The sequence below is a fragment of the Tamandua tetradactyla genome, chromosome 11 (genome assembly GCF_023851605.1).
Source record: "Tamandua tetradactyla isolate mTamTet1 chromosome 11, mTamTet1.pri, whole genome shotgun sequence".
Lineage (NCBI taxonomy): Eukaryota > Metazoa > Chordata > Mammalia > Pilosa > Myrmecophagidae > Tamandua > Tamandua tetradactyla.
The window spans coordinates 47,801,574-47,824,028 of record NC_135337.1 but is presented as its reverse complement, the minus strand read 5'-3'; the positions used below and the strand labels follow the sequence as shown (position 1 = coordinate 47,824,028).

At 37.6% G+C, this 22,455-nt stretch overlaps 1 protein-coding gene across 6 annotated transcripts in view; it reads right to left on the bottom strand.

Annotated features, from left to right (window-relative positions):
• Nucleotides 1–22,455, bottom strand: part of USP33 (ubiquitin specific peptidase 33) — a 101,762-nt gene that overhangs the window by 4,845 nt on the left and 74,462 nt on the right. The gene's annotated exons all lie outside the window — the stretch shown is intronic.

The following is a 22,455-nucleotide window of genomic DNA, read 5'->3' as shown; positions in this document are numbered from 1 at the left end:
TTGGGAGGTATACAACCTACCTCAGACAATGCCTTCTTAAACTAACCCAAGTGTCAACATGTACTGCTATATCCAGGCAGAAAACTTAAAGCATGCTACCTTGTGCAAGGCAGAAGGTAGAATGTCAAGGTCTTCATTGGTATCTGTCACTTTCAAGTATGAAGCCTCCTACACAGTCATTTACTGTGGTCCATGGTTTATTTCTTCAACCTGATCTTACCACCTTCAATTTTTCAGAAACTCCCTTTATTTTCTGGTTAACCAAGGACATACATCCTTGTACTCCACCGTTATTTTTTATATTAACATACTTGATTTTAAAAAGGGGGTGGCAGAATAAGAATTCAAAACTCTTGTTTTGAATACACATAGATTCTTCAAAAAAAAAAAAAAAGCTTTGTTAAAATATAATTGACCCACTGTTGGTATACAATGTGTATTACCACAATCCAGGTTAGAACAATTCCATCATTTCAAAAAAGTTCCCTTATGCTGGTCTCCTCTCAGATCCAGGCAGAACCACTGATCTATTTCGTCTCTACAGTTTTGCCCCTTTTACAAATTTCTCATAAATGGAATCATACAATGCAGTCTTTTATGTCTTCTTTCACTTAACAAAATGTTTTTGAGAATTAACCCATGTTGAAACAAGTATAAGTAACCCAATCCTTTTTATTACTGAATAGTACTCTATTGAATGAATAAGACACATTTGTTTATCCATTTCTTCAGTTGATGGGACATTTAAATTGGTTCCAATTTTTGGCAATTATGAACAATGCTGCTATAAACATCTATGAACAGGTTTTCTGTGAACATAAATTTTCATTTCTCTATAATAAATAACTAGAAGTAGGCCTGCTGGTTTATGTAGTAAGTGTATGTTTAACCTTAAAAGAAAATGCCACTTTGGTATTTGTTATGTACCACTTCGCATTTCCATCAGCAATATATGAAAGTTTCAGGTGCTGCACACCCTCATCAGCACTTGATATTGTCAGCTTTTTAAGTTTTAGCCACTCTAAGAAAGTATGTAATAGTATCTTGCTGTGGTTTTAACTTGCATTTCCTTAATGGCTAATATTGAACACCTTTTGTTTTCTTATAAGTCATTTGTATATCTTCCTGGGGCAATGTCTGTTTAACGTTTTGCTTATTTTATTTTATTTTTTTTACATGGGCAGGCACCAGGAAACAAACCCCGGTCTCTGGCATGGCAGGTAAGAGCTCTGCTACTGAGCTACTGCTGCCCACCTGCTTAATTCTTTAAGGATTAAAATCCAGTTTATATAAACAACTCTTATAAGTCAATACCAAAAAATTCTAATAGAAAAGATAACCTAAATATCTACACAGGCAATTCAAAGAAGATAAACAAATGGGCAGCAAACATATAAGACATATTCAACTTCACTAATTATAAGAGAATAAGTATTAAAACAACCATTAATTTCCTCTTTTTCTCCTCACCTTCAGATAACAAAAATTAAGAAGTTCTACTATTAGCAAGAGTTCAAAAAAATTAATCTTCAAACATCGCTAGTGAGAGTATAAATGTTTATAGCCACTTTGGAGGACAATGTGGCAATAAATTTTGAATTGCACCCACAAATGAACCATCAATTCTATTCCAGAGAAAATTTACACACATGCACAAGATGGAATGTACAAGGATGTGTTGCAACACTATTATAACAGAAAAAAAAATAATAATAATAGTAAAAAATAAACAAACAACCAAAATGTCCAACATACCCAGAGGGATGGGTAGATTAAGCTGTAGTTTAACTATACTGTTGAATAGACTACAAGACAGCATATAAAAATAACCAGGCACATCTCTATATTCAGCATGGCTAGCTTTCTGAGATATTTTCCGTTAAAGAAAAAGTTCCATAAATAAACACAGAATCAAACATATATGCAAATACAAATACTTTTTCAATGATAAAATAACGAATATGTGTAAATCCAGAGGAAAAAGTACTGGAAGGATGCCCACAGGTTACGGTTAAGCAAAAGTGGTGGTGGCAGCGGAAAGGTAGTTTTGAGAGAGGGAAGACTGTAGAACACAGATTTAAGTGTAAGTGTGTGTGTGTGTATGTGTGTGTGTGTGTGCATGCAAGAGAGAGTATATACATGTGCAAGAGAACATTATTCTTCTTAGAAGTATTTCTCTTTTTGTCGATGTATTCATGTACTACTTAATTGTGAAATGTAATAAAATTAAAATAAATAAGTGAATCTTAATACTTTCAAACAATAAATTCTGTGTGGCCATAGAAAAGAATGATGTACTTCTGTGTACACTGATATGGAATATTCTTCATGATATATTAACTGAAATATCCAAAGGACAGAAAAATATACAAAGTTATGTTGTGCTGTATGGTGTGTTTGTGTGCATGTAAAAATATAGACACACATCAGCATTTCCCTATATATAAAAATCAATACAAATCACATACATGCACAATTGCACACATAAACTTGTGAACACAAAGGAGACCAGAGGACTGGTGACATGAGTTGTCCTTGGAGACAGAGAGAGGAGTTTTGAGATCAGGTTGGCTGAGTGATGTCCATCTTTCAAATTAACTTTTTGCAATCTTTTTTTTTTTAATTTTAAATCATAAAATGTGGCCTACATTAAAAAATGTATGAAACTTATTCAATCTAAAGGAATAAAATGAACACCTATGTACCCACCCACAACTTAGTACCCAAAAAACCCCACATGCTCCTATCCACTAGCCACTCTTTCCTTCTGCTGCATCCTCATTTTATATAATTATTACTTAAAAACAGTTTTATCAGGCAGGCCACGTGGCTCAGCAGGCAGAGTTCTCGCCTGTCACGCCGGAGACCCGGGTTCGATTCCCAGTGCCTGCCCATGTTAAAGAAAAAAATGGTTTTATCACCTAAATAATATGCTGATTAGTGCCTTAGTATTTTTCCCATGACTTCCTTCTTTATGTCTGTGCAATTCAACATCATTCATTCATCTGTATTCCAACTGTCCCCCATGTGTGTACACACCACAGTTTGTCTACACTTTTGATGGCCAGTGGGTGGTTTCCAGTTTGGTAATTTTGAGCAATATGGCTATCAATATTTTTGCACAGTTTTCCTGATTCACATGGTTAAGAGTTATTCTAGACCCAGAACCTGCATTTTAACAAAATGCACAGGTAGGTTCTTCTGCCCATTAATAACTGTGCAGGACTGGAACCAGAATTGCTTTTTAACAAGGACTCCAGGAGACCCGTATGCATGTTAATTTTTCAGAAGGGCTGGAATCAGAATCTGCATTTTAACTAGATCCCCCAGGTAATTTTTATGCACATAATGTTTGAGAACTGTGGGGTGAGAGTGGAAAAGGTGGATCACAGCATAAGTTCATGCTCAACTTCCCCAGAAAATGCCAAACAATTTTTCTAAGTGCTATCACTTTACAATCCCCATCAGCATGTATTATTTTTTAAATTAAAAAGAAAGTAGTGGGCGGGCCACAGTGGCTCACTGGCAAAGTTCTCACAAGCCATGCTGGAGACCCGGGTTCAATTCCCGGTGCCTGCTAATGTAAAAAAAAAAAAAAAAACTAGTGAAAAAGTCACTAGGACACAGTCATAGCCAAAAATGGAAATAACCAACAAAGAAACACCTAGCTGCTTCCACCCATATCCTTCCTGCTTCCTTGTTCCAGTGCCTCTTTCTCTTCATGCATTAGGATCCATGTGGTATCAGAGGTGGATAGTGAGCTGGCTTGAGTTGCAGCTGGATCAGGGGCAGATCTGGCATTTGAAGGATCACTTGTCGGAATCTGCATGGGCCTGTTCACATCTTACATTTGTAGGACTTCACACCCGTGTAACACTACATATAAGCCTTCAGCTTATCCTTCTGATTAAAGTACTTGCCACACATCACATTTGTGGGATTTGTCTTTTTTTAAATGACATTCCATGCCCTTTATGCCATAGACAATCTTGAATTGGCAACCAGGATACCAGCAGTTAAGCCGTTTCTGAGCAAGTGAGCTAGCAGGCTTTTTGCCACATGACTCATCAGGGAGAGATATGACAGTAGCTGTCTCATTCTCAGTGTTTTCCTTAGGCTGGTATGTTTGCTAGCCATGTCTGAAAAACAAATTCTGGAGCTGAAACTGTACTTGTCTGGGTATCTGAGGTGATGTTTCTGGTGGTAATCTGCATATGTATGGCTGACACTGTTTCCTCTGATACAAAGTGGATCATGCTGGGGGCTACCGCAGGTATGCTAGTCAGCTGGCTGCCACTTTGTGAGCTACGGAGGCATCCTGGTTGTTAAACAGCTGCTTGCAGATGCCACAGATGTACATGGTGGGAGTCAGCTCAAACAGCACCACTGCACCACCGGGAATCTGCACCAAGCCTAGGAAGCTATAGTCCTCACTGCTGATGTTCGTGGCCACAGACTGGGGCTGTTCCTGGTCAGCCAGGGCACGAAGGTGGGAGGGGGATGCTTACTTTCCTTTTATTTATCCAAAACCCAGCTCCCTACCTGCCTCCAGCCCCAACTTTTCTTCTCCCAATTCTGTGGGGCAGGGAAGATGGATCTTGCTTATTTTTTAATTAGATTGTTTATCTTATAGTGTGGATTCAAAGATCTGCAATTACCTAGAAATTATACATGATTTAGTTCTACCTTCTAGACTCACAACGCTTCTCCCAGTACCGTAATTCTTGGATTTACTGAATGTTTCATTCACTGCCATAATATCCTACCTGGCTTCAAACCAGAACTTAAGAAATGAAGAAATACGTTCATATCACAGGACTCACTGTTCCTGCCATTTGTCATCACCCAGAAGCTACTAGCCTATGGAAGATTCAGTTTTAATGCCTGTGTGGAAAGACCTTATGGGGATGGCAGTGTTCTGTAAGACGTGATGTATGTTCAAAACTAGAAATCAATATATTGTGTTGTTTTCCCCAAAACAGGAATACATGAGGCATACTAACATATGCATTATGGGATTCTCAGAAAGAAAGAAGAAAAGAAAAAGGGGCAGAAAGAATACATGAAAATTAATGGTTGAAAATTTCCCAAATCTGAAGACATAAACATACATAGCCAAGCAGTGTAAAAAAAATCCACAGGATAAACCCTAACAGACCTACTCCAAAACACATACTAATCAAAATGTCAAATGCCAAAGATAAAGGAAGAATCGTGAAAGCAGCAAGAGAAAAGTGATTTGTGACATACAAGGGATACTCAGTGAGATAACATGCCTATTTCTAGTCAAAAACCACAGAGGCAAGAAGGCAGTGGTATGACATATTTGAGGTACTGAAAGAAAAAAACTACCAGCCCAAATTCTTTATCCAACAAAACTGTCCTTCTAATATGATGGAGGGTTTAAGACATTCATGGATAAACAAAAACTGAGGGTGTATCATCAAGAAACCTGCCCTAAAAAAATGTAACAGGAGTCCTTCAAAATGAAAGGAAAGGGAAGGGAAGGTAGCTAAGAGCAGCATGAAGAAGTGAAGTTCTCCAGTAAGGTTGATTACAGGGTAAATCTAATATTGAATAGTATGGTATTCTCAGTATGTAAATCTCTTCATCTCCTATAAATAAAGAACACTATTGAACGAGAAATAATCACATTTCCACTTAATAAATGCACAAAATATGAAGAAGTAATGTGTGACAAAAACAACACACAGGAAAAACAGAGAGATATAGGTGCAGAGACTGTATATGTTACTGAACTTAAGTTGGTATCTTTTCAAACTAGTAGGTTACTTTAGTTTCTTAGACGGCTCAAGCAAATCCCATAAAATTTGCCAGGTTAAACAATGGGAAATAATTCATTTATTGTTTGAAGTCAGGAAAAAAGCCATGATGCATTCTGGGGCTAACTACCAGCGATTCTTGGTACTTAGCTTGTTACAAGGGTAGGTACATGGTGGCATCTCCTGGTCTCTCTCTTTTCTTCCAGGTTCTGTCAATTTTCAGCCTCTTGCTTCCTAAGGCTTTCCTCTCTCAATATTTGAATTTCACTCCACTTATAAAAGTCTCCAGTAACAGGATTAAGACTCACTGAGGTGGATACAGCTTAATTAAGTAACCTCCTCAAAAGATCTTACAATGTATTCACAGCCACAGTAATGGATTAGATTTAAGAATATGATTCCTGGGGTACATATACCTTCAAACCACCACAGTTATTTAATACAAACCCCAGGGCATCCACTAAGAAAATATTTAAAATATATACAGACGAAGATTAACCAAGATGGCAGCTTAGCGAGATGGGATTTAGTTCATCCTCCAGAACAGTTACTAAATATCCAGAAACAGTACAGAACAACTGCCAGGGCCATGTCAATGACTGGACACACAGCGTACCCTAGTCTGGACGGGCTGCAAGCCCCACCCCACCCCCCGAATCGTGGGGACCCCAAGCTGTGGGGGCCAGCGCCCCCCCCCCACAGGCAGCTTCCCAGAGGGGAAAGGAAAGAGACTTTACCAGCAGCAGGGGCTGAGGGCAACTAAGCTTCAATTGTGGAATTAATTCACAAATTCTGACGACTAAAAATAGGCCCACAGCTCAGCTGAACCTTCTCAAAGTGGAGGTTGCTGATTTTTGCCCTGTGCTGAGAGGGCAGGGCTGACGGAAAAAGAAAAAAAGAAACAGAGGTTGTTTGGATCGGATACCACATACTACCTGAAAGGGTCTGAGCCCTGAAGGAAAGGAGGGGGCACATAGGATCTGAAGGTACACAAAGCAACATACCAACTTATGCTCTTGATAGGCAAACCTGAGGAACGGTGATCCTCCTCTGAAAAGGATTTTTCTTTCTTTTGGGGGCTTTGTTACTACAAAGGCTTGACTGCCTTTGGAAACAGGGGAAGGGCTTCTCAGGTTGCAAATGCCCTAGGCACAGCAGAAACAAGTTTGTTTGAGAGCTTGTCTGGAGCCTGTGCATTCCCAAAGAGAGGAAGGGTGGGGCCCACCTCAGGTGGATTCCTTCCCTCAAGGAATCTAGACCCCAGGCTTTAGAAAATTGAAAGCTAGCCTACAACCTCTCCTCTGTCTCCATTACACCCCCAGCAGGGAGAGCTTGCCAAAGTTACAGATACCGCATCACCTTATGCTGATGGGACCCCCAGTCAGACAAGCGCCACATACTGGGCATGACAGGAAAAACACAGAGTCCAGAGGTTTCATAGGAAAGTTTTTCAACCTGCTGAGTCTCACCCTCAGGGAAAACTGACGGAGGTGACTCTTTCCTTCTGAGAGGAAGCCAGTCTGGTCTGGGAAAATCGGGTTGGGGTCGACGATACCTAAGTAGACCCTCCTAAGGGCAGGTGGGGGAAAGGCCCATACAGGTAGGGCAAGAACCAAGAAAACTAGAACTGAAAATTTCTGCTCTGTTAAACAAAACCTAAGCTAGTGGTCCAGAATAAGCTGAACTGAATGTCAAAGAAGAGATACACAATAAAGTCATCCAGTAAGAAAATCCTAGCTAAAAAAAGTGAAAACAATCCCCAGAATAAACTAATTACAGTAATTCAATGCCTAGCCACCAGCAAAAAATAATAAATCACAGTAGGAAAATTGAAGATATGGCCCAGTCAAAGGAACAAACAATTCAAATGAGATACAACAGTTGAAACAATTAATTCAGAATGTTCGAAAAGACATGGAAAATCTCAGGCAAAATCCAATCACTGAATTGAGGGAGGATATAAAGAAGGCAAAGAATGAACAAAAAGAAATCAAAAGTCTGAAAAAACAAACCACAGAACTTATGGGAATGAAAGGCATGGTAGAAGAGATGAAGAAAACAATGGAAACCAACAATGTCAGATTTCAAGAGGTACAGGATAGGATTAGTGAACTGGAGGATGGAACATCTGAAATCCTACAAGCAAAAGAAAATATAGGGAAAAGAACTGAAAAATATGAGCAGGGACTCAGGGAATTGATTGACAACATGAAGCGCACAAATATATGTGTTGTGGGCTTCCCAGAAGGAGAAGAAAAGGGAAAAGGAGGAGAAAAACTAATGAAGGAAACTATCACTGAAAATTTCCAAACACATATGAAAGACTTAAAATTACAGATCCAAGAAGTGCACAGAATAGATCCAAACAGACGTACTCCAAAACACTTACTAATGAGGATGTCAGATGTCAAAGAGAAAGAAAGAATCTTGAAAGCAGCAAGAGAAAAGCAATCCATCACATACAAGGGAAGCCCAATACTACATGATTTCTCAGCAGAAATCATGGAGGCAAGAAGACAATAGGATGATAGATTTGAATTACTAAAAGAAAAAAACTGCCAACCAAGAATTCTGTACCCAGAAAAACTGTCTTTCAAATTGTGGGGGAAACTAAAACATTTTCAGACAAAAAATCACTGAAAGAATTTGTGACCAAGAAACCAGCTCTGCAAGATATACTAAAGGGAGCACTACGAAAAGATAGAAGAGAGAGGTGTGGAGAAGAGTGTAGAAATGAAGACTATCAGTAAGGTAAAAGAAGAAAAATTTGATATCACATATAAAATCCAAAAGGCAAAATGGAAGAAGAAAGAACTGCTCATACAGTAATAACACTACATGTTAATAGATTAAACTACCCAATCAAAAGACACAGGCTGGCAGAATGGATTAAAAAACAGGACCCACCTATATGCTATCCACAGGAAACACATCTTAGACCCAAGGATAAACAGAGATGAAAGTGAAAGGTTGGGAAAAGATATTTCATGCAAACAGCAATCAGAAAACAGCAGAAGTTGCTATACTAATGTTCAACAAATTAGACTTCAAATGTAACACAATAAAAAGAAACAAAGAAGGACACTATGTATTAATAAAAGGAACAATTCAACAAGAAGACATAACAATCATAAATACTTATGCACCAAGCCAGAGTGCGCCAAAATACATGAGACAAACACTGAAAAGAGAAAGAAACATATCTACCATAATACTTGGAGACTTCAATACTCCACTCTCATCAATGGTCAGAATATTGAGATAGAGGACAAAAAAGAAACAGAACATTTGAGTAATACAATAAAAAAACCAGACTTAACAGACATTTTAAAAATATTACACTCCAGCAGTTTTATGGACCTTAAACCTAAAGCAAGAGCACTGAAGAAGGAAATAAATAAATGGGAACTCCTCAAAATTAAACACTTTTGTGCATCAAAGAACTTCATCAAGAAAGTAGAAAGACAGCCTACACAATGGGAATCAATATTTGGAAACGACATATCAGATAAAGGTCTAGTATCCAGAATTTATAATGAGATTGTTCAACTCAACAACAAAAAGACAGCCAACCCAATTACAAAATGGGAAAAACACTTGAATAGACACCTCTCAGAGGAGGAAATATAAATAGCCAAAAGGCACATGAAGAGATGCTCAATGTCCCTGGCCATTAGAGAAATGCAAATCAAAACCACAATGAGATATCATCTCACACCCACCAGAATGGCCATTATCAACAAAACAGAAAATGACAAGTGCTGGAGAGGATGCGGTGAAAGAGGCACACTTATCCACTGCTGGTGGGAATGGCAAATGGTGCAACCACTGTGGAAGGCAGTTTGGTGGTTCCTCAAAAAGCTGAATATACAATTGCCATACGACCCAGCAATACAATTGCTGGGAATCTACTCAAAGGAATTAAGGGCAAAAACTCAAACGGACATTTGCACACCAATGTTTCTAGCAGCGTTATTTACAATTGCAAAGAGATGGAAACAGCCAAAATGTCCATCAACAGAAGAGTGGCTAAACAAACTGGTATATACATACGATGGAATATTATGCAGCTTTAAGGCAGGATAAACTTATGAAGCATGTAATAACATGGATGGACCTAGAGAACATTATGCTGAGGGAGTCTAGCCAAAAACTAAAAGACAAATACTGTATGGTCCCAATGATGTGAATCGACACTCGAGAATAAACTTGGAATATGTCATTGGTAACAGAGTTCAGCAGGAGTTAGAAACAGGGTAAGATAATGGGTAATTGGAGCTGATGGGATACAGACTGTACAATAGGACTAGATACAAAAACTCAAAAATGGACAGCACAATAATACCTAATTGTAAAGTAATCATGTTAAAACACTGAATGAAGCTGCATCCGAGCTATAGGTTTTTGTTTTGTTTTGTTTTGTTTTGTTCTTACTATTATTACTTTTATTTTTTTCTCTATATTAACATTCTATATCTTTTTCGGTTATATTGCTAGTTCTTCTAAACCGATGCAAATGTACTAAGAAACGATGATCGTGCATCTATGTGATGATGTTAAGAATTACTGATTGGAGGACTTCCTGGAAGATGGCGGCTTAGTAAGACGCGCGGATCTTAGTTTCTTCCCCAGGACAGCTACTAGGGGAGTAGAAACAATACAGAAAGCGCCCAAAGCCACAACAGAGATAAAAAAAGACAGCGTACCCCATCCTGGAACGGCTGGCTGGCTGAGAGAAGCAGCTCGGGTGAGAACGCCGAGGCGCGCGGGCCTCACCGGGCGGGGCGGGAAGCGGCCGGAGTTACTCCCTTCCCCCTTCCCGGGCCGGCTGGGAGAATTGGAGAGGCGGTCCCCTGAAACCAAGGCGGCTGGCGCCCACACCACGCGCAGCCCCCCGGACCAACTGAGAGAATTGGATCGGAAATCCCCAGGCCGCGGAGAACGGTGACAGGTGGGGGAGGCCCCTTCCAAACCCGTGACTCCCGGGGAAAGTGCACTCTCTCGGGCGGGCCGCTGCCGCTGGCGCCCTCCCGCCACGCTTGTCGCCCAGGGCCGACTAGGAAATTCGGACGGGCTCTTTCCCGGGCTGCGGCGACCAGCAACCCTCCCTGCGTTCGGACCCCGGGCCGGCTCAAGCCGCTTCGGCTAGCGAACCCCCTGGACGGCGAGAGTTTTCCAAAGTTTAAGGTTCCACAGCACCTTTTACTGGTGGGAACCGCAGACAAACGTGTGGCACGAGCGCCACCTACTGGGCAGGATGAGAAAAACAGAACCCAGAGATTTCACAGAAAAATCTTCCAAACTTTTGGATCCAATGCCCAGGGAAATCTGTCTAAATGCGCAGACACCAACAGAAGATAACGTATCACGCTCAAATAATTGAAAATATGGCCCAGTAAAAGGAACAAACTAATAGTTCAAATGAGATACAGGAGGTGAGACAACTAATGCTAAATATAAGAACAGAAATGGAAAACCTCTTCAAAAATGAAATCGATAAATTGAGGGAGGACATGAAGAAGACATGGGCTGAACATAAAGAAGAAATAGAAAAACTGAAAAAACAAATCACAGAACTTATGGAAGTGAAGGACAAAGTAGAAAAGATAGAAAAAACAATGGATACCTGCAATGATAGATTCAAAGAGACAGAAGATAGAATTAGTGATTTGGAGGATGGAACATCTGAATTCCAAAAACAAACAGAAACTATCGGGAAAAGAATGGAAAAATTTGAACAGGGTATCAGGGAACTCAAGGACAATATGAACCGCACAAATATACGTGCTGTGGGTGTCCCAGAAGGAGAAGAGAAGGGAAAAGGAGGAGAAAAACTAATAGAAGAAATTTTCACTGAAAATTTCCCAACTCTTATGAAAGACCTAAAATTACAGATCCAAGAAGTGCAGCGCACCCCAAAGAGATTAGACCCAAATAGGCGTTCTCCAAGACACTTACTAGTTAGAATGTCAGAGGTCAAAGAGAAAGAGAGGATCTTGAAAGCAGCAAGAGAAAAACAATCCATCACATACAAGGGAAACCCAATAAGACTATGTGTAGATTTCTCAGCAGAAACCATGGAGGCTAGAAGACAGTGGGATGATATATTGAAATTACTAAAAGAGAAAAACTGCCAACCAAGACTCCTATATCCAGCAAAATTGTCCTTCAAAAATGAGGGAGAAATTAAAACATTCTCAGACAAAAAGTCACTGAGAGAACTTGTGACCAAGAGACCAGCTCTGCAAGAAATACTAAAGGGAGCACTAGAGTCAGAAACGAAAAGACAGAAGAGAGAGGTATGGAGAAGAGTGTAGAAAGAAGGAAAGTCAGATATAATATATATAATACAAAAGGCAAAATGGCAGAGGAAAATATTATCCAAACAGTAATAACACTAAATGTTAATGGACTGAATTCCCCAATCAAAAGACATAGATTAGCAGAATGGATTAAAAAACAGGATCCTTCTATATGCTGTCTACAGGAAACACATCTTAGACCCAAAGATAAACATAGGTTGAAAGTGAAAGGTTGGGAAAAGATATTTCATGCAAATAACAACCAGAAAATAGCAGGAGTGGCTATACTAATATCCAACAAGTTAGACTTCAAATGTAAAACAGTTAAAAGAGCCAAAGAAGGACACTATATACTAATAAAAGGAACAATTAAACAAGAAGACATAACAATCATAAATATTTATGCACCGAACCAGAATGCCCCAAAATACGTGAGGAATACACTGCAAACACTGAAAAGGGAAATAGACACAAATACCATAATAGCCGGAGACTTCAATTCCCCACTCTCATCAATGGACAGAACATCTAGACAGAGGATCAATAAAGAAACAGAGAATCTGAATATTACTATAAAGGAGCTAGACTTAACAGACATTTATAGGACATTACATCCCACAACAGCAGGATACACCTTTTTCTCAAGTGCTCATGGATCATTCTAAAAGATAGACCATATGCTGGGTCACAAAGCAAGTCTTAACAAATTTAAAAAGATTGAAATCATACACAACACTTTCTCGGATCATAAAGGAATGAAGTTGGAAATCAATAATAGGCGGAGTGCCAGAAAATTCACAAATACGTGGAGGCTCAACAACACACTCTTAAGCAACGAGTGGGTCAAAGAAGAAATTGCAAGAGAAATTAGTAAATACCTCGAGGCAAATGAAAATGAAAACACAACATATCAAAACTTATGGGATGCAGCAAAGGCAGTGCTAAGAGGGAAATTTATTGCCCTAAATGCCTATATCAGAAAAGAAGAAAAGGCAAAAATGCAGGAATTAACTGTTCAATTGGAAGAACTGGAGAAAGAACAGCAAACTAATCCCAAAGCAAGCAAAAGGAAAGAAATAACAAAGATCAGAGCAGAAATAAATGAAATTGAAAATATGAAAACAGTAGAGAAAATCAATAAGACCAGAAGTTGGTTCTATGAGAAAATCAATAAGATTGATGGGCCCCTATCAAGATTGACAAAAAGAAGAAGAGAGAGGATGCAAATAAATAAGATCAGAAATGGAAGAGGAGACATAACTACTGACCTCACAGAAATAAAGGAGGTAATAACAGGATACTATGAACAACTTTACACTAATAAATACAACAATTTAGATGAAATGGACAGGTTGCTGGAAAGACATGAACAACCAACTTTGACTCAAGAAGAAATAGATGACCTCAACAAACCAATCACAAGTAAAGAAATTGAATTAGTCATTCAAAAGCTTCCTAAAAAGAAAAGTCCAGGACCAGATGGCTTCACATGTGAATTCTACAAACGTTCCAGAAAGAATTAGTACCAATTCTCCTCAAACTCTTCAAAAAAATCGAAGTGGAGGGAAAACTGCCTAATTCATTCTATGAAGCCAACATCACCCTCATACCAAAACCAGGCAAAGATATTACAAAAAAAGAAAACTACAGACCAAACTCTCTAATGAATACAGATGCAAAAATCCTCAATAAAATTCTAGCAAATCGTATCCAACAACACATTAAAAGAATTATACATCATGACCAAGTAGGATTCATCCCAGGTATGCAAGGATGGTTCAACATAAGAAAATCAATTAATGTAATACACCATATCAACAAATCAAAGCAGAAAAATCACATGATCATCTCAATTGATGCAGAGAAGGCATTCGACAAGATTCAACATCCTTTCCTGTTGAAAACACTTCAAAAGATAGGAATACAAGGGAACTTCCTTAAAATGATAGAGGGAATATATGAAAAACCCACAGCTAATATCATCCTCAATGGGGAAAAATTGAAAACTTTCCCCCTAAGATCAGGAACAAGACAAGGATGTCCACTATCACCACTATTATTCAACATTGTGTTGGAGGTTCTAGCCAGAGCAATTAGACAAGAAAAAGAAATACAAGGCATCAAAATTGGAAAGGAAGAAGTAAAACTATCACTGTTTGCAGACGATATGATACTATACGTCGAAAACCCGGAAAAATCCACAACAAAACTACTAGAGCTAATAAATGAGTACAGCAAAGTAGCAGGTTACAAGATCAACATTCAAAAATTTGTAGCATTTCTATACACTAGCAATGAACAAGCGGAGGGGGAAATCAAGAAACGAATCCCATTTACAATTGCAACTAAAAGAATAAAATACCTAGGAATAAATTTAACTAAAGAGACAAAAAACCTATATAAAGAAAACTACAAAAAACTGCTAAAAGAAATCACAGAAGACCTAAATAGATGGAAGGGCATACCGTGTTCATGGATTGGAAGACTAAATATAGTTAAGATGTCAATCCTACCTAAATTGATTTACAGATTCAATGCAATACCAATCAAAATCCCAACAACTTATTTTTCAGAAATAGAAAAACCAATAAGCAAATTTATCTGGAAGGGCAGGGTGCCCCGAATTGCTAAAAGCATCTTGAGGAAAAAAAACGAAGCTGGAGGTCTCGCGCTGCCTGACTTTAAGGCATATTATGAAGCCACAGTGGTCAAAACAGCATGGTATTGGCATAAAGATAGATATATCGACCAATGGAATCGAATAGAGTGCTCAGATATAGACCCTCTCATCTATGGACATTTGATCTTTGATAAGGCAGTCAAGCCAACTCACCTGGGACAGAGCAGTCTCTTCAATAAATGGTGCCTAGAGAACTGGATATCCATATGCAAAAGAATGAAAGAAGACCCATCTCTCACACCCTACACAAAAGTTAACTCAAAATGGATCAAAGATCTAAACATTAGGTCTAAGACCATAAAACAGTTAGAGGAAAATGTTGGGAGATATCTTATGGATCTTACAACTGGAGGCGGTTTTATGGACCTTAAACCTAAAGCAAGAGCACTGAAGAAGGAAATAAATAAATGGGAACTCCTCAAAATTAAACACTTTTGTGCATCAAAGAACTTCATCAAGAAAGTAGAAAGACAGCCTTCACAATGGGAGACAATATTTGGAAATGATATATCAGATAAAGGTCTAGTATCCAGAATCTATAAAGAGATTGTTCATCTCAACAACAAAAAGACAGCCAACCCAATTACAAAATGGGAAAAAGACTTAAACAGACACCTATCAGAAGAGGAAATACAAATGGCCAAAAGGCACATGAAGAGATGCTCAATGTCCCTGGCCATTAGAGAAATGCAATTCAAAACCACAATGAGATATCATCTCACACCCACCAGAATGGCCATTATCAACAAAACAGAAAATGACAAGTGCTGGAGAGGATGCGGAGAAAGAGGCACACTTATCCACTGTTGGTGGGAATGTCAAATGGTGCAACCACTGTGGAAGGCAGTTTGGCGGTTCCTCAAAAAGCTGAATATAGAATTGCCATACGACCCAGCAATACCATTGCTGGGAATATACTCAAAGGACTTAAGGGCAAAGACACAAACGGACATTTGCACACCAATGTTTATAGCAGCGTTATTTACAATTGCAAAGAGATGGAAACAGCCGAAATCTCCATCAACAGATGAGTGGCTAAACAAACTGTGGTATATACATACGATGGAATACTATGCAGCTTTAAGACAGGATAAACTTATGAAGCATGTAATAACATGGATGGACCTAGAGAACATTATGCTGAGTGAGTCTAGCCAAAAACTAAAGGACAAATACTGTATGGTCCCACTGATGTGAACAGACATTCGAGAATAAATTTGGAATATGTCCTTGATAACAGGGTCCAGCAGGAGGTAGAAACAGGGTAAGATAATGGCCAATCGGAGTCGAAGGGATACAGACGGTGTAACAGGACTAGATACAAAAACTCAAAAATGGACAGCACAATAATACCTAATTGTAAAGTAATCATGTTAAAACACTGAATGAAGCTGCATCTGAGCTATAGGTTTTTGTTTTGTTTTGTTTTGTTTTGTTTTGATTTTACTATTATTACTTTTATTTTTTTCTCTACACTAACATTCTATATCTTTTTCGGTTATGTTGCTAGTTCTTCTAAACCAATGCATATGTACTAAGAAATGATGATCATGCATCTATGTGATGAGTTAAGAATTAATGATTGCATGTGTAGAATGGTATGATCTCTAAATGTTGGGTTAATTTCTTTTTTTCCATTCATTAAAAAAAAAAAAAAAGATAAGGGATAATTGGAGCTGAAGGGATACAGACTGTACAACGGGACTGGATATAAAAACTCAGAAATGGACAGCACAATACTACCCAATTGTAATGCAATTATGTTAAAACACTGAATGAAGCTGCATGTGAGGTATAGGTTTTTTGTTTTTGTTTTTTTTGTTTTTTTTTCTTTCTATTATTGTTTTAATTCTTATTCTGTTGTCTTTTTATTTCTTTTTCTAAATCGATGCAAATGTACTAAGAAATGATGAATATGCAACTATGTGATGTTATTAAGAATTACTGATTGTAAAAAAAAAAAGAATTACTGATTGCATATGTAGAATGGTATGATTTCTAAAAAAAAAAAAAAATGGAGAGCACAATACTAACTAATTGTAATGTAATTATGTTAAAACACTGAATGAAGCTGCATCTGAGCTATAGTTTTTTTTTCTTATATATTTTTGTATTTTTTATTTTTATTTTTATTTTTTCTCTGTATTATCATTTTATTTCTTTTTCTGTTGTCTTGCTATTTCTTTTTCTAAATCGATGCATATGTACTAAGAAATGACAATCATACATCTATGTGATGATATTAAGAATTACTGATTGCATATGTAGAATGGAATGATTTCTAAATGTTGTGTTAGTTAATTTTTTTAATTAATAAAAAAATATATATATTACACTCCAAACAGCAGGATACATGTCTTTCTCAAGTGCTCATGGGTCAAGGATAGACTATATGCTGGGTCACAAAGCAAGTCTCAGTAAATATAAAAAGATTGATATCATACAAAACACTTTCTCAGATCATAAAAGAATGATGCTGTAAATCAATAACAGACAGAGTGCCAGAAAATTCACAAATATGTGGAGGCTCAACAACATACTCTTAATAACCAGTGGGTCAACGAAGAAACTACAAGAGAAATCAGTAAATATTTCAAGGGAAATGGAAATGAAAACACAATGTACGAAAATTTAGGGGACGCAGCAAAGGCAGCGCTAAGAAGGAAATTTATTGCCACACATACCTAAATCAAAAAAGAAGAAAGGTCAAAATTGAGTAATTAACTCTCCATTTGGAAGAACTAGAGAAAGAATAGCAAACTAACCCCAAAGCAAACAAAAGGAAAGAAATGATGAAGATTAGAGCAGAAATAAATGAAATTGAGAACATGAAAACAACTGAGAAAATCAACAAAACCAGAAGTTGGTTCTATGAGAAAATCAGCAAGATTGATGGACCCTTAGCGAGGTTGACAAAAAGAATAGAGAGCATGCAAATAAGTAAGATCAGAAATGGAAGAGGAGACATAACCACTGACCCCACAGAAATAAAGGAAGTAATGAGAGGATACTATGAACAACTTTATGCTAATAAATTCAACAATGTAGATGAAACAGACAACTTTCTAGAAAGGCATGAACAACCAACATTGACTCGAGAAGAAATAGACAACCTCAACAGAACAATCACAAGTAATGAAATTGAAACAGTCATTAAAAAGCTCCCCAAAAAGAAAAGTCCAGGACCAGATGGCTTTACATGTGAATTCTACCAAACAGTCAAGAAAGAATTAGTACCAATCCTGCTCAAACTCTTCCAAAAACTGAAGAGGAGGGAAAGCTACATAACTCATTCTACAAAGCCAAAATCACCATCATACCAAAACCAGACAAAGATATTAAAAAAAAAGAAAACTACAGACCAATCTCTCTAATGAATATAGATGTAAAAATCCCCAAGAAAATTCTAGTAAATTGAATCCAGCAGCACATTAAAAGAATTATACACCATGACCAAGTAGGATCAGCCCAGGTATGCAAGGAAGGTTCAACATAAAAAAATCAATTAATGTAATATACCATAGCAACAAATCTAAGCAGGAAAACCACATGATCATCTCGATTGACGCAGAAATGGCATTTGACAAAATTCAATATCCTTTCTGTTGAAAACACTTCAAAGGATAGGAACAGAAGGGAACCTCCTCAAAATGATACAGGGAATATATGAAAAACCCACAGTGGGGAAAAACTGAAAACTTTTCCCCTAAGATCAGGAACAAAACAAGGATGTCCACTATCACCACTGTTATTCAATATTGTGTTGGAAGTTCTAGCCAGAGCAATTAGACAAGAAAAAGATATACAAGGCATCAACATTGGAAAGGAAGAAGTAAAACTCTCACTGTTTGCAGATGATATGATGATATGTCGAAAACTCCAAAGAAACCACAGCAAAACTACTGGAGCTAATAAATGAGTACAGCAAAGTGGCAGGTTACAAGACCAACACTCAAAGATTTGTAGTGTTTCTATACACTAGTAATGAACAATCTGAGAGGGAAATCAAGAAAAAAATTCCATTTACAATTGCAACCAAAAGAATAAAATATTTAGGAATAAATTTAACTAAGGTTCCAACAGACCTATACAAAGAAAACTACAAGAAATTGTTAAAAGAAATCACAGAAGACCTAAATAGATGGACAGGCATACCATGTTCATGGACTGGAAGACTGAATATAGTTAAGATGTCAATTCTACCTAAACTGATTTACAGATTCAATACAATACCAAATAAAATCCCAAAAACTTTCTTTTCAGAAATAGAAAAACGAATAAGCAAATTTATTTGGACGGGCGTGGTGCCCCAAATAGTTAAAAGTATCCTGAGAAAAAAAAATGAAGTCGGAGGTCTCACGCTGCCTGACTTTAAGGTGTATTATAAAGCTACAGTGTTCAAAACAGCATGGTACTGGCATAAGTTATACTGACCAATGGAATAGAATAGAGTGTTCAGATACAGACCCTCTCATCTATGGACAATTGATCTTTAATAAGGCAGTCAAGCCAACTCACCTGGGACAGAACAGTCTCTTCAATAAATGGTACCTAGAGAAATGGATATCTATATGCATAAGAATGAAAGAGGATCCGTATCTCACACCCTATACAAAAATTAACTCAAAATGGATCAAAGACCTAAACATTACATTTAAGAACATAAAACTGTTAGAAGAAAATGTAGGGAGATATCTTGCAAATCTTATAATAGGAGGTGGTTTCCTAGACCTTACACCCAAAGCAGGAGCATTGAAGAAAGAAAGAAAGAAATGGGAACTCCTCAAAATTAAACACTTTTGTGCATCAAAGAACTTCATCAAGAAAGTAAAAAGACCACCTACACAATGAGAGACAACATGTGGAAACAATATATCAGATAAAGGTCTAGCATCCACAATTTATAAAGAGATTGTTCAACACAACAACAAAAAGACAGACAACCCAATTACAAACTGGGCAAAAGATTTGAACAGACATTTCTCAGAAGAGGAAATACAAATAGTCAAAAAGCACATGAAAAGATGCTCAACTTCCCTGGCTATGAGGGAGAAGCAAATCAAAACCACAATGAAATATTATCTCACATCCACCAGAATGGCCATTATCAACAAAACAGAAAATGACAAGTACTGGAGAGGATGTGGAGGAAGAGGTATACTTATCCACTGTTGGTGGGAATGCCAAACAGTACAACCGCTGTGGAATGCAGTCTGGTGTTTCCTCAGGAAGCTAAATATAGAATTGCCATATGACTTGGCAATACCATTGTTAGTTAACTACTAAGAGGACATGAGGCAAGGACACAAACGGACATTTGCACACCAATGTTTAGAGCAGCATTATTTACAACTATCAAGAGATGGAAACAGCCAAAATGTCCATCAATAGACGAGTGGCTGAACAAACTGTGTTATATACATACAATGGAATATTATGCAGCTGTAAGACAGAATAAAGTTATGAAGTATGTAACAACATGGATGGACCTTTTAAGGATATTATGCTGAGTGAGATTAGCCAGAAACAAAAGGACAAATACTGTATGGTCTCACTGATATGAACTGACATTAGTGAATAAACTTGGAGAACTTCATGGGTAACAGAGACCATCAGGAAACAGAAATAGGATAAGATATTGGTAATTGGAGCTGAAGGGTTACAGATTGTGCAAAAGGACTGATTGTAAAAACTTTAGAAATGGATAGCACAATACTATCTAACTGTAATACAATTATGTTAAAACACTGAATGAAGCTGAATGTGAGAATGATAGAGGGAGGAGGGCTAGGGGCACAAATGAAATCAGAAAGAAAGACAGATGATAAAGACTGAGACGGTATAATCTAGGAATGCCTAGAGTGTATAATGATAGTGACTAAATGTACAAATTTAAAAAATGTTTTTGCATGAGGAAGAACAAAGGAATGTCATTACTGCGGGGTGTTGAAAATAGATGGTAATTAATATTTAGAAATTTTAACTTATGTGTGAGACTAAAGCAAAACATGCTTATTTCGTACAAAATTTATATTTTGACTAGTGCATCTCCTCATATAACTTATGTAGACAGCTTAACTGAACACCATAAGTACATGGAACCTTGAGTAGGGCATGAGATTTTGTTGGTTTGTCCAGAGTGATGCCCCGATGAATCCCAGAGTGATTTGAATAGTGAATAAAAAAGTATTTGCAAAGTCCCCTTCAGGAAATGGTGAGAAAGGGGGAAAATTCAACTTCCCCAAGTTGAATTCTTGATATTTTCACCAGCAGTGGGGACAACCAAAGTAATAGGCTGAGCCCCCAATCTTGGGGTTTGTTCATATGAAACTTAACCCCACAAAGGATAGCTCAAGTCTACTTAAAATTAGACCTAGGAGTCACTCTGAAGAGAACCTCTTTTGTTGCTCAGATGTAGCCTCTCTCTCCAGCCAACACAATAAGTAAACTCTCCGCCCTCCCCCTGTCTACGTGGGACATGATTCCCAGGAGTGTGGACCTTCCTGGCAATGTGGAACAGAAATCCTAGAATGAGCTGAGACTCAGCATCAAGGGATTGAGAGAACCTTCTCAACTAAAAGGGGGGAGACCAAAATAAGACAAAATAAAGTGTCAATGGCTGAAAGATTCCAAACAGAGTCGAGAGGTTAGCCTGGAGGTTAATTCTTACTCACTGAGCAGATATCACCTTGTTATTCAAGATGTAATGGAGAGGCTGGAGGGAACTCCCTGAAAATGTAGAGCTGTGTTCCAGTAGCCATGTTTCTTGAGCATAATTGTATAATGATATAGCTTTCACAATGTGACTGTGTGATTGTGAAAACCTTGTGTCTGATGCTCCTTTTATCTACCTTGTCAACAGACAAGAAGAACATATGGAATAAAAATGAATAATAGGGGAAACAAATGTTAAAATAAATTTAGTTGAAATGCTAGTGATCAACGAAAGGGAGGGGTAAGGGGTATGGTATGTATAAATTTTTTTCTGCTTTCATTTTCTTTCTTTTTCTGAATAGATGCAAATGTTCCAAGAAATGATCATGATGATGAATATGCAACTATGTGATGATATTTTGAATTACTGATTATATATGTAGAATGGAATGATCAAAATAAGAATGTTTGCATTTGTTTGGTGTTTTTTGGTATTTAAAAAAAAATTTTTTATAATATACTCATACTATGGAAATTGGGTATATGTAAGTATAGAGAGTCCTCCAAAAGGTAAAACCATATTACATTTCACAAAGCAATGGAAATATAGCTTGCAATCTGGATAGATGCTTTCAAAACAGCACTACCTTAAGGAAATCTAAAACCTTCCATTTCAATAAGGAGATCTTTTACCAGTGCCATTTACTGCTAATATCTAAAGATAAAAATCCACAAAGGGAGAATTTACTTAGTCGTGGTAAGAGAGCCAAGATAACAAACAGCATGAGATTAAGCTGGACAGGTCGACTAAAGCCCAACATGCAGGACCTTGCAGTCACAGAAAAGAGTTTTTGATTTTTTCCTGAGTGAATTAAAAAATCATAAGAGGGTTTTAAGGAGGGTCATGACCATATCCAGTTCATGATTTTAAATGATTTTGTTCTGTATGTGGAACAAGGATTGGAGAAAGGCAAGACTGAAGCAGAGGACCAGTAAACAATCTGCTAGTAGTGAACTTCCTGAAGTCTCTGTTATA